This window comes from Diceros bicornis, chromosome 17 (genome assembly GCF_020826845.1).
Source record: "Diceros bicornis minor isolate mBicDic1 chromosome 17, mDicBic1.mat.cur, whole genome shotgun sequence".
NCBI lineage: Eukaryota > Metazoa > Chordata > Mammalia > Perissodactyla > Rhinocerotidae > Diceros > Diceros bicornis.
Window position 1 is genome coordinate 1,804,600 of NC_080756.1, and position 12,194 is coordinate 1,816,793.

Genomic DNA, 12,194 nt, shown 5'->3' on the forward strand with positions numbered 1-12,194 from the left:
TAATTTGGGGAGAGAGGATTACCATATTCTGAAATCTGTGAGATCAAATTGCTTGCTCCATACGCACAGAGTTTCCAATCTTCCACCCCTCAAAATTAGACAGCTAATCTTTAAGGAAAGTAAACAGGCATGTTCAAAACTAAAAAAGTAAAAATTTATGGTATTAATCCTAAATTGGAAATATTTATGAAATAATTTTGTATAACTGTGGTGAACAAAATCCATATTAATTTATTAAATGCTGTTTTAGTAAACCTTAAAGTTAAGTGACTACCATTCTACATTCTTCATTGGTTATATTTTTGTTTGTTTATGTGTGTTTTTTAAACTTGTCAGGCTATGAGGTTCTTTCTGGTTAGAAGCATTTCTTTCAAGTTAAAACTATCCTAGTAATGACACCTTCTATAAAGAGTAAAATATCAGTTGACGGAGTGGCAGTATAGATTAGTAAAAACCTAAAGCTACATCCACTAATGGTTTCCTCATCTGTAAAATGAGAATACTATCTGTTCTACTTATGCCATGCATTAACATGACAAAGTGAGAAAAAGGAAATTACTATGCCATACAAAATACTCAAAAATTAAAGAAACTAGAGAAAGGGACTAATGTCTAATTCTCTGAATTATTTTAAAAATAGTGGGGGGAGTATTCAACAATGCATGGGATACCAAATCAGTATCAACCTCACAAGTTCCTGGTCTTCCCACCAAAGATCTTACAAATACTTAAGCACTGACATATCAAGAACTACTACTTTCAAAAAGCCTCAACCTTGGCTTCACTTTTAGCAGACATGAATTCCTTTACCCTTTTCCATTCCACTACTGACTCAGTTCCTAGCCTCTAGAACTAAGCACCCCTAAGATCCTCCTCCCACACAAAGAAACTGCTCCCAACAAGGTACCTTCAGCTTTTTCCACCAGATGGAAGCCCTCCCTGATCTGATCACTGCTGTCATGATCCTCCTCCTAACATGAGGGCCCACCCCACCCTCTCATAGGAGTCTCTCTCTCTCTCTCCCCTCCTCACTACTATGAAGCATACCACCACCATGGACTTGGAGCTTCTGAAGTTCCCACTCTGACAGTTTCTAGTTAGGGGATCCAAGCGAAGTTGCTTCTGCTGATACTGTGCCACTATAGATGAAACTGTGTTTCTGCATCCCAAATTTGGAATCCTGTATTTGTACTGGTCTTACTCTGTGTTAGATTCAGTGATGGCAATTCACAGAACATGGTTCTGCTTCAAGGAAGTAACGGAAAAAACAAGATGAATGTTCAAATACAATACAATGTAGAGATTAATAAGTAATAGATAATGGGGAGGTTCTATAATATTACTGGTATTATCTTTCAACTATTAAGCTTTTATGGGCTAACACTGAGACTTAAGCATTTTAATACACTGTTTCTAGAAGAAAAAATACATGTTTTTGTTAGGCCCTGCAATTCTTTCCTTTGTTCTAACAGACAGCCTTCTACACAGATGTTTTCATTTCCTCTAACCTTCCACAGCATCTAACTCACATTCTTTAACTTCAGTTCTCACATAAAGAAATGAGCACAAATTGGCCTTTTCTTAATTTTAATGTGCCTTATACATTTAAGGAATTTTACATATAACAGCTTCACTTTAATAAACAACAACCTGGAATACAATGTACCAGTTGGACAAAACAAATTAGATAAACACCCAGCAACATGTCCAAATCTTAGGAAAGAAAGACGACAGAGGAGCAAGGAGGGGACTACAAGAGTTAGATTAAGACCTAATGTACAACTAAAATACAGGCACATAAAATAATAAAACCTTTTAAAAGACACAAACAAAAGGATACATATCAAACACATTACAAGGTCACTGACATGGGGACAAGTTTTAAAAGAAAACAGAAGAGCAGTCCTTTAATGAACCAGTGACAATGGGAATGATACAAAACTGAGGAACAGCATTACTAATACTCCTGCACTTGAGGTTAGAAACTGATACTTCAGGCAAAGCCATCTTCTTTCATAATAAACAGAGTTGCCCAAAAATTAAACAATAATTTTTTTAATTGTGGTAAAATATACATAACAAAATTTACCATTTCAACCATTTTTTCCCCCCAAAGCCCCAGTAGATAGTTGTATGTCATAGCTGCACATCCTTCTAGTTGCTGTACGTGGGACGCGGCCTCAGCATGGCCGGAGAAGCGGTGCGTCGCCCGGGATCCGAACCCGGGCCGCTGGCAGCGGAGCACGCACGCTTAACCGCTAAGCCACAGGGCCGGCCCATTTCAACCATTTTTAAGTGTACAGTTAACAAGAATTTTTTTAAGTTGTCATTGTCCTTTAACATCTTTGACTGTGTAGCAGGGTGATACTATATAAATGTCAATAATCTTCTTTTGATTATTTTCCACTCTAAAAAAATTATGAAAGCATCTGGTATTTATAAAAATAAATATTTACTGAACACTTACAGGGGAGCCCTAAGGGTACCAGACACTATGATCCATCATCATTGTATCATACATTGTACTAAGGTCGAAGATCTAAACTTCATTTGCCAAAAGAACAGCGACAAAGACGTAACAGATCAAGTTTGCAAGGATGAAATCTTTTGAAGTTTCTGTTTTTGCTTTAAACACTGTGGTCCAGGAAAAGAAGGATCTGGATTTCTCCTCAAGTACTGCCTTTGAGCAGTGCCCTGGAAGATGCCCCAAGACCCCTCCCTTGACCCCCTAGAGGCAGAAGAAAACAACAGAGAAAAAGAGTTTCACAAGAAACTTGGAAATGAAAACCTCTGGTGACTTGCTCTCCTCTCCTCATCGCTGGTGGGCCCTTTATTTAACCCTTTGTTTTCAGTTATCAGGACAAAAACTGACTGATTAACTAAATCTGTGGCAGTTTCAAAACCAAGTGGAAAAGATGTGTTTGAGAGGGCACATTCCTCTCAGGACACAGGAAACTGGAAAAGAAGAATAAATGAGAAAGAGTTATTGATCTGAATAATTCACTTTACGAGCATCTCCAGCTGACAGATTGAATTAATCTGTAGTGATCACCACTACCTACCCCACCAAGTCCCTGAGAAAATTCAACCAAGGTAACTTCCTCAGGCTGCCAAGCACCTGACTTGAAGCTGGTGGCAAACAGTGAGCTCACTGATGAAGAGACTTGACTGTCTGCCTGGGAACGCTTCACCCTCCAGAAGTCTCAAGGGCACAACAATGTAAATCAATGATGATTTAAAATCCATTGTAAAGGTGATCGTTCAGGACTTTTTTTTTTTAAAAAGCATCCTAAGGATGCTAGGAACTGGCTCTGCCCGTGAAGGCAGTATCTGAGTATCAGCGGTGACTACTCTTACCACAGCCTTCACTCCTAACTTCAGATAAGATGAGCCAGGTCTCGCTAGCACATTCAGAGGTGGTACAGCAACATGTGAAGTACTGCCTCTGAGCAGTGTCCTGCTCAAATTGGTGAGAATCTTCTAATAATCAAGAAAAGATATGAAATAAATATGGGGGAAAGGATAAAAAAAATCAAGAGCAATTAAGCCTGTATTCAACTCTATTTGTTTTATTACTGTATGAACAATTTCTTACCTTGTGGAATTCTCTTCTGAGAAAAATAGATACAATTTTGTTCCTAAAAAAATTTCAGGTAGAAAAGTTGAAATGTTAGTCTCTTGAAAATGAAAATTACAAAATGCTAACATAGTATATTCAGAATATTATGACATTTGGTATTACCAAAGCTTAAGAGATAGTAAGTCTCTAATAATAAAAGTACTTAATTTTTATAAAAATATTTACTACAAAAATTATCCTTATTATTACAAAAATATTTGTTCTACTGAATATCAAATCATTTTTGATACGTACATAATGATGAGTGGCACATTTTCACATTCAAAACCATCAGTATTCAATCGGGTTTTACTCTGGCTGAGATTTGACATTCTGAAGGATATTTTTTTTTTAGGTATGATCCACATGTCATAAAATTCACCCCTTTAACGTGTAAAATTCGGTGGTTTTTACTATATTCACAAAGTTCAGTAACCATCTAATTCCAGAATATATTCATCATCCCAACTGAAACCCCGTATTGAAGGGTACATTTTTATTCCCAGGAAGAAACATCTTAAATTTAATTTTAAAAGATATACCAGCAGCATACTCTTTACAATACCATGATCAAAACTATGTTTTTTTTTTAAATGTGTAGAACAAAGACTAGCAAGGAAAACAAATATCCAAAAATTATAAGAGTAGCTCTATTTGGACAGTGGTATTATAGTGACTCTTTTTCATAGATTTCCTCTAAAGCTAGGATTTTATAATATTGCCTTTATGGTTCTTAAAAAGGTGCAGCACAGACATACATTTTCTAGAGCTATATGCTAGAATTTGTACTACAATCCAAAGTAAAAACAGAAATACAAGTTGACACTTTATAAAATGTCCACTATATTTTTTATTAAATGTTTTTCAAAGTAGATAAAATAAGTATAAAGTTAAAGAGAATTTGGCCACACTTACTAATCTGGTGGAAAAGCCACAGCTGCATCTTACTTTAGGACAAATTGACTGTTTCATCACTTTTGCATCTGGGGATCTACTTCTTAATGGTCATTTCTGAAATAAAGACGCAGTAATTAAGAATATATTATAACAAAAACATAAAACCTTTAAGGACAATTATCTAAATTTTAGTTACTTGAGGGAACTATCAAAACAGTTCTTGAGCAATCTTCTAATAAAGTCATTCACAGGCTGAGGGTGAGGTGAGAAGGACAGAACACAGGCTGCATCCCCCAGGCTCGGAACTACACAGTGATGTGACTCGGACTGAGTGTAAAAACCTACAACCTCTTGGGTCCTCAATCCTTTTCACTTACCGGGGTCTTGCAATTCCTATGAATGCCATTTATAGACTAGAAAAAGAAAATAAAAGACGTAAAAGAGGAGCCCTAGAACTGCACATTTGAAAACAATAAATTCATTGCTTCTTTATGACACTAGTCTACTTCCCCCTCACGCTTACAGAAAGTAAGCTCCAGAGGAGATGTTTGTTGGTTTCATTTACTGATCTTTCGAGCACCTAAGACAATGACTGTCATGCAGCAAGTGCTCAGTAAATATTTATTGAAAGAATGAATAAACTGAGGAACGATTTAACTTTGATGAAATATTTAACCTATTTCAAAATGGCAAAGTCTCAAAATGCCATTTCTTCCACACATACACCATACACCATTGATGTTGATGCCAACTACATCATCGTTGTTGTTTTGTTCCTCAGTAAACAAAGCCCATAACTAAAAGACAATCAAGACATGGTCCCAACCTTGAAGAAACAGAACAAAGGCATATACCAGTTTGTAACTTTGTTAGTGCAACCTTTGGGAAAGACTCCTAGAAGGGGAATTGCTGGATCTGCAATTTTGCTAAATATTGCCAAACGGTGTGGGTGGCGGTCTTTTTCTTTTTCAAACACGTATGTTCTTTGAGGTGCCTGTTGTGGAGACAGCTAGGAATATGACAGAAAACGTTTCATAAGGAGTGAAAAGCTGACAGGTCTCAAGAATAACCCTGAAGGAGCCCAGTATTTCCGTACTTCTATCCTGCAGCTGAATTAGTGTTCCACAAAATGCTACTCTTTTTGTAAAAAACTGAGGAATACAAATATTAATAGAGACTTGCTTTTTTTTCTTTCAAAAAGAAGCAATGGGAGGATAAACCAAAACCATTTCTAAACGGTTATCTATACAGAAAAGAGAAAGCACAGCAGAAGGGAGAGGGATGGAAGTTAGACTTCTCAGAATATACCTTGTTTTATAGTTTTTCCTTTGGAGACATGTTTTCGGATCTAACGAACATCAAATGATAACGACATTTTGAACAGCAAAATGATAACGACTACCATTGATTGAAACATTAAATATATTAAAAAAATTTATGGTCATCTTTGGAAGTTGCTAGGGCACTAATTTATTATTCTGAAAGTTGATAAAAGGAATCAAACATTTATCCTGCCTTTCTTATATGGAAGGTACCCTCAGAGTACCCAAGAAGTCAATTAGTGAAAACTCTTTTTTATAGGATTCCAAATAATAAATGCAGAAGGAATGATATGATTAGAAAATCACCATTTTGTACCCCTAATGAAATAACAGATCCAAAAAGTGATCAATGGTTGCTAAAACCATTACGTAAAAGGTTGATGGGAAACTTTCTAATGGATAAATTAGGGTCATACAACTTGAACCCAGGGCCGACCCCGTGGCGCAGCAGTTAAGTGCGCGCGCTCTGCTGCTGACGGCCCAGGTTCGGATCCCTGGCGCGCACCGATGCACCACTTGTCAGGCCATGCTGTGGCGGCGTCCCATATAAAGTGGAGGAAGATGGGCACAGATGTTAGCCCAGGGCCAGTCTTCCTCGGCAAAAAAAGAAGAGGATTGGCATGAATGTTAGCTCAGGGCTGATCTTTCTCACACACACACAAAAAAAACAAACTTGAACCCAGTAATTAATCTTAACATCATTAGAAATGGGTCAATGAGACATTATGTGCAGAAGTCTTCATCACTATCCACTAAGTGTTCATCCTGAGAGCTCCAGTTTCAAAAGATATCCATAATATTACCACTTTCACTCCGACCACCACGGCCCCAGCCACTCATTTCTCATCTATTTGATCTCCAGCCTCTCCCCTTGCCCACCTCAACAAGTCAGTTACTCCTTTTCAAGACAGTCAGATCACGTCCTTCTTCTGTTCAAACCCTCTAATTGAGTCCATCTCACTAGGCTAAAAGCCAAAGTCCTTACAAAGGCCAGAAGCACTATAATCTGACATTTCCCTTCCCCATCTCCCTAACCTACCAGTCTCCCCCTTGTTCGCCCCATTCTAGCCACACAGCTCTCTTTCCTTTCCTCAAACACATCAAGCATATTCTCACTTCAGGCCTCAGGACATGGGTTCGCTCTGCCGGGAACACCAGATATCGCTCTGGCTTATGCTTCCTCCCCTTCCTTTAGGACTTGGTTTTTACAAGTTATCTCATCAAAGAGATATGGCCCAGTACCCTAGGCAAGCCCAAAATATCTGCCTCGGATTTCCTTATTTGGCAGAGAATATGTAAGGAGAAATAAGTCATAAATTTTGGAGATGATAATCATTTGAAACACAAACATCAATTTTCATATCTTTGTGTCTAAACATCTATAGAGCAATACTGCCCCTTTTAAAAGATTCTTATGGTCCCAACTTCAAAAAATTAATGAAGATATAGCTACCATAGTGTGGTTTTACATTTTTGGTTGTTGTTTTGTTTTTAAATCATCTATACCACAACTCTAGAAAGGAATGGTGGAAAAATTTGAATTAAATGAATCCCATTAAAAAACAACAACTAGCAAAATAAATGGCATTCCCCTTCCTCCCACTCCTTTAGGACTCTCTGTTTAGGATTACATTATAAAGTTCCAAGTAATCTCAGGAAAAGTTTTAACTACTTTCAAATTTATCTGTTACCTTTAGGCACCATGACCACCAGAGAGAATCAAAAGAACTCACTAACTCTAACATGACTAGACTAGCTACGGCATGGTAGGGGTGTCTGAACTTAATTATTTTTCTTTAAACAAACAAACTCCCCCTGGGCTAAGGCCTACTCTGCTTTGAAACATCCTGTGGCTGGCAAGCTTCAGGGTCTTAAGAGAGAGATAGCCAGGGGACAGAAAAAACAGCAAGTATGACTCAGTGATCACATTTAATAGTCTCTGAAGACCAAAACAAAGATACCAGTACTGGCAAGAGTTCTCTAGAATTGCCCAAAAACTGACTTATCCACATACCTTTCATCTGAACAATCTATTTTCACTTAGTTTAAGGTTCACAAAGCATTTGTTATGTGCCTATCAGACTTTAGGTACAAAAATAAACCCAGAGTATAACGAAAACAATCAGTAGGGATTCTAAGAGTTCAATGATCAAATTTAATGTTAAAATCCGCTTTGGGGTGGGGGGCGAGGAGAATTCTTGAATATTTTTGTGCAGAAATGTCTCCACCCACTTGGAAATCAGACTTTAGTAAGTTCAACCACTTGAAAGAAGGCTAGTGATAGTAAAGTAACCTTTACGAGCATCTTCTCTGTGCCAGATACTTACATTAGCTCACTCAATGCTCAGACCCTCCCTACAGGAAAGATCCTAACAAAACACACAGCGTAGTTCAATAGCTTGTCCAAACCAGAAAGAGACAGGTCCGGGATGCAAAATCCCAGTCTTTCTCTTTTCGCTATTATAATCTTCAGTAAACTGGAATAAAATTATTAGTCGCAAATACCCCATTTACCCCATAAGGAGTAACACGTAAACCCAGGCTGCTCATTTGAGAAATCTGTCCCATTCTTCCAAGGTTGTTTTAGACAAGAGGAGAAAGGAGAAGGCTCACTGCTATACACTAATAAGACACCTGGGGCTTTAAGGAATGAATCAGAAGTATACACTGCATTTAGGCCTGAGGGTCTGAGGAGGAGTAAGCTAGGCACAGCCTAGCTCACTGATTAGTATTCATTCCTAATGATTAATCTGAACCACTTCTAAGCGACTGAGGCTATTCCATATGTTCTGCGAAGTCAGGGAAGAAATGTTAAGATTTAATAGAGTGGGTACATAGGTGTTTATCAAAATAGTTTCTGTACTTTCCTGGATGTTTGAAATACTTCTCTCTCTTTCTCTCTCGATATAGACATAGACATATACAAACACATACACACTAAAGTATTTCATTAATTTCTTAAAATTTACAATAAAATTATTAGAGTTATGACTCCTAATTTTCCTTTTCTGGAAAATTCTCTCATGTGGAACACTTTAATTCCCAACACTATGGGATAACACATACTGGTCTCAGTTCTTTATACTCAACAGAATCTGATTTTTAATGTGTCATTAATTGGAAAATATTTTGTAGAAATATTTTCTTTCTAAATTGTAAACTTAATTTGTTATTTGATGCACCCACTGCTTTCACACAGTAAAAGCAACATTCCTATTCTAAAATAAAAATCAAAGCAATTACTTAACTATTAGGACACATTACCCAGGAAATGTGGCCTTGCTACATGAATGTCCTCAACTATTCCGAGAAAGTGAAAATTCCTTGGAACAAATTATCCCCATTGACTAAAAAACATGCTACTGAAACAACTTACTGCTTTACACAGAGCAGAGACTCAACAGATTGATGATTTAAACTTCCCAAAGACCTGAATTCATATGCTAGTCTTGTAAATACTTGATTGTGTCCTGGGAATTTTCAGCATAAATTAACACGTAATAAAAAATCTCCCTCACAATCTCATCCATTGCACTGACGGTTAAGAAAGATGAAGGGGAGGTAAGGAGAGGACACACTCACCCAGGACACTAATGATAAATAATACAAACTTATTTTTAAAAAACCTTAGGATTTTTGTTTTTTTGTTTTTTTCCCTCAACAACAAAACACTTTGTGAGCAGACCTATCACTAAGACCAAACAAAGATAATGAAATGGTCTGTATGGTTTTGAAATCAATTTCGGGGGGTATCACCTATAGCACTTGCTGTTTTGCTTTGTAGTTCAACAATACGGAAGTGCACAGCATACGGAGCACGTATTGTTTCTTGAAACTTCACCACACATACAATCTCTCCTTACAGTGAGTGTTTGTCTCTCCCTCTCCCTCCCTCCCTCCCTCCCTTCCTCTTGCACACACCCACACAGTATGAATAATTACGTTTAAAAACTTTTGTTTTGTAGACAAACATGCTACTCACATTCTGGCCAAGATATCAAATGTACTTAGTAAGAAATAACATGACATCTTCACATGTGATTCTATGTAGAACACGAAGGTAAATATTTCCAGAGTTAATTTTCTTCCATGTCTTCAACATTTAACATAATGAAGAGATATACAAATCTAGACATCGCAGAGCCTGTGGCTTTACTATTCTTCACGAATTTTAATACAACACAATAAAATATTCACTATAGAGAGTAGCTTGGTATTAAAGCAGGTTTCCTCTGATCTTATTCCGGGGAGTTGTGTTACTTGAATACCAAACAACACCAGTATTTGATAGCCTCTTCTTGAAGATGCTGTCATTATACGTATGTGTCCCACAGACTGTCACCTAACTCTATTAACTTCCTCAAAAGTGGAAACCATTTTTGTAAAGCTCACTTCAGCCCATTTATTTTCTAAAGGATAGTCTATAACTTCAAAAATAAAAGTCAACCAAGAGTTACAATTTTTTCCTAAATTCCTCCTTTATCTGCTAGGAGGAAAATACTATCTTCATTCTTTAGTAGTCCTGGTAGGCTCTAAATATTTTCAGCCATGTAATAGAGACAATTTTTCCCCACAACCAAGCTCTAAGACAATTTCTCACGGTGGGCACTGTACAAGGGACAAGGAAAGAAGGAATGGCCAACGTCTTCAGCCAGCTTCCAGCAAACTGAAAAGTAGTATTCACATCTCACGAAGGACCTTCAATGAATCCATATCCCAAAGCACTCAATTCAAGCTATAGCTGTTTTCTCTGCACTACAGCTATGAAATACTGTTTCTCCTAAAATACACAAAACTTTCGGTTACAGCCTAAGATAACTCAGAGGAATTCAGTGGTCCTCCATAACCTGTGTCTCCTTCACTATACATAAATAACTTGCTTAAGAGTCTATATTTAAATCAAATGTAGGAAAAAATGCTAGGAAGGAGGCTGAGAAAGACAAAACTCATCAATTGGCCATAGTAAAAATAACAGACTTTGAGAGTGGGGCAAAAAAACCCCTGTGAGATCATTTTTTATCTTACAGGTGAAGAAACTGCAGCAGCTTATGAGCAAGAAAAGAACTGAAGTTCACATTATAAATGGTATTTTCTCCCAGAATTACCCATTCCAACAAATCTATAATTGGTATTTTAGCGTAATACATATATAACATATGTAATCAGAACAGATTGCCACGTTGAAGAGTTTAAATAAATGCATGAATTCTGAGTACAGTATATAAGTTAAGGAAAATTAGAAATGGCCCATGTGTCTTTTAGGAATGACAAAGTTCCAATAAGTAAGCTGTTTCCTTGCTGCAGCTCTTTAGAACAGCCTGAGTTGGAGGGAGCACTGCTCCGGCCCAGCATGGCCTTTCTTATATAGATGACTAATTAAATTCACCATTAGCTAAGGTCCATAAAGATAAAAAACTGTGCATACGCCAACATCCTGTTTTCAACCTGGTAGCTTAATAAAAAGGACTAGTGCCCATTTGAGGATTGCTGGGCCACTAAAACAGTTCATAAAAGAGGCATAAATCTCAAAGGAAAGTAGGGGAATACCAGAGTATATAACATCAATTGCATTTATACAAAAATCCATTGTATACAGCCTGCATCGGACCAAAAACAAAAAATTCATAGAGAAATATGAGTTCTCAAATTAAAATTTATATCCTAGGAAAAATCAGATGGGGGTCAGGACAAAAAGCACAGTATATTCAATATTAAAAATCTAACACAAAGAGGACAAAAATCACTTTTAATTTCATGGACATTTACCTCACATCAAGTATTTCTCTAGTACCCAACTCACGTTTAGAACGTCTACAAGAGTACGTGTGGGGAAGGGCACTTGATCAACCAACATTCACAAAATTACAGCTGCCCATTCAGTCCCAAAGGCACAAGTGGATAAAATAACATTATTATAAAGTGCTGTTTTGGTAGCATAAAAAAATCTGCAGGACAGACAGACTTGTACTAAAGGAATAATTAACAAGAGCTGTGGTTTATGAAGAAATACTCTAGCATAGCTGACATCATAGGAACTATGGGAGCTTGTCTTTATGTTTTCTCCCCACAAACCAAGTTGGATAGGTCCCAACTTAAATAACAGCTCCTGTTTATTACTCCTAGATATCACATATTTTTTTTAGCTTTAAAATAGAAGTACATAAGTCAATTTAAAATGCAAACTGGTACAGAGGCTTAAAACTTAACTATTTACTCTAGAGAAAGCAGTGATCCTAACTTAAAAAAAAAGGCCTCAATGACTTTCCTAAGGCAAAGTGGGTTGCCTTGTTTTTCAACCTACGATTACAAATAACAAAGGATATAGAGAACGCTGCTTGTAGGATAACATGAGTGTG

General features: G+C 37.1%; 1 protein-coding gene across 12 annotated transcripts in view; it reads right to left on the reverse strand.

The window, feature by feature from the left end:
- FRS2 (fibroblast growth factor receptor substrate 2) overlaps positions 1-12,194 on the reverse strand; it is a 118,923-nt gene that overhangs the window by 52,190 nt on the left and 54,539 nt on the right. For 7 of the 12 annotated variants that reach the window (XM_058557650.1, XM_058557642.1, XM_058557649.1 and 4 more), the window contains 3 exons: positions 4,894-4,929; positions 4,535-4,630; positions 3,596-3,638 (listed from right to left, as the gene is read on the reverse strand). The exons of 3 other annotated variants lie outside the window; for them this stretch is intronic. The gene's annotated coding sequence lies outside the window, so the exon portion shown is untranslated. The remainder of the gene's footprint in view (positions 1-3,595; positions 3,639-4,534; positions 4,631-4,893; positions 4,930-12,194) is intronic. 2 more of the 12 variants (XM_058557645.1, XM_058557647.1) reach the window with 1 other exon arrangement.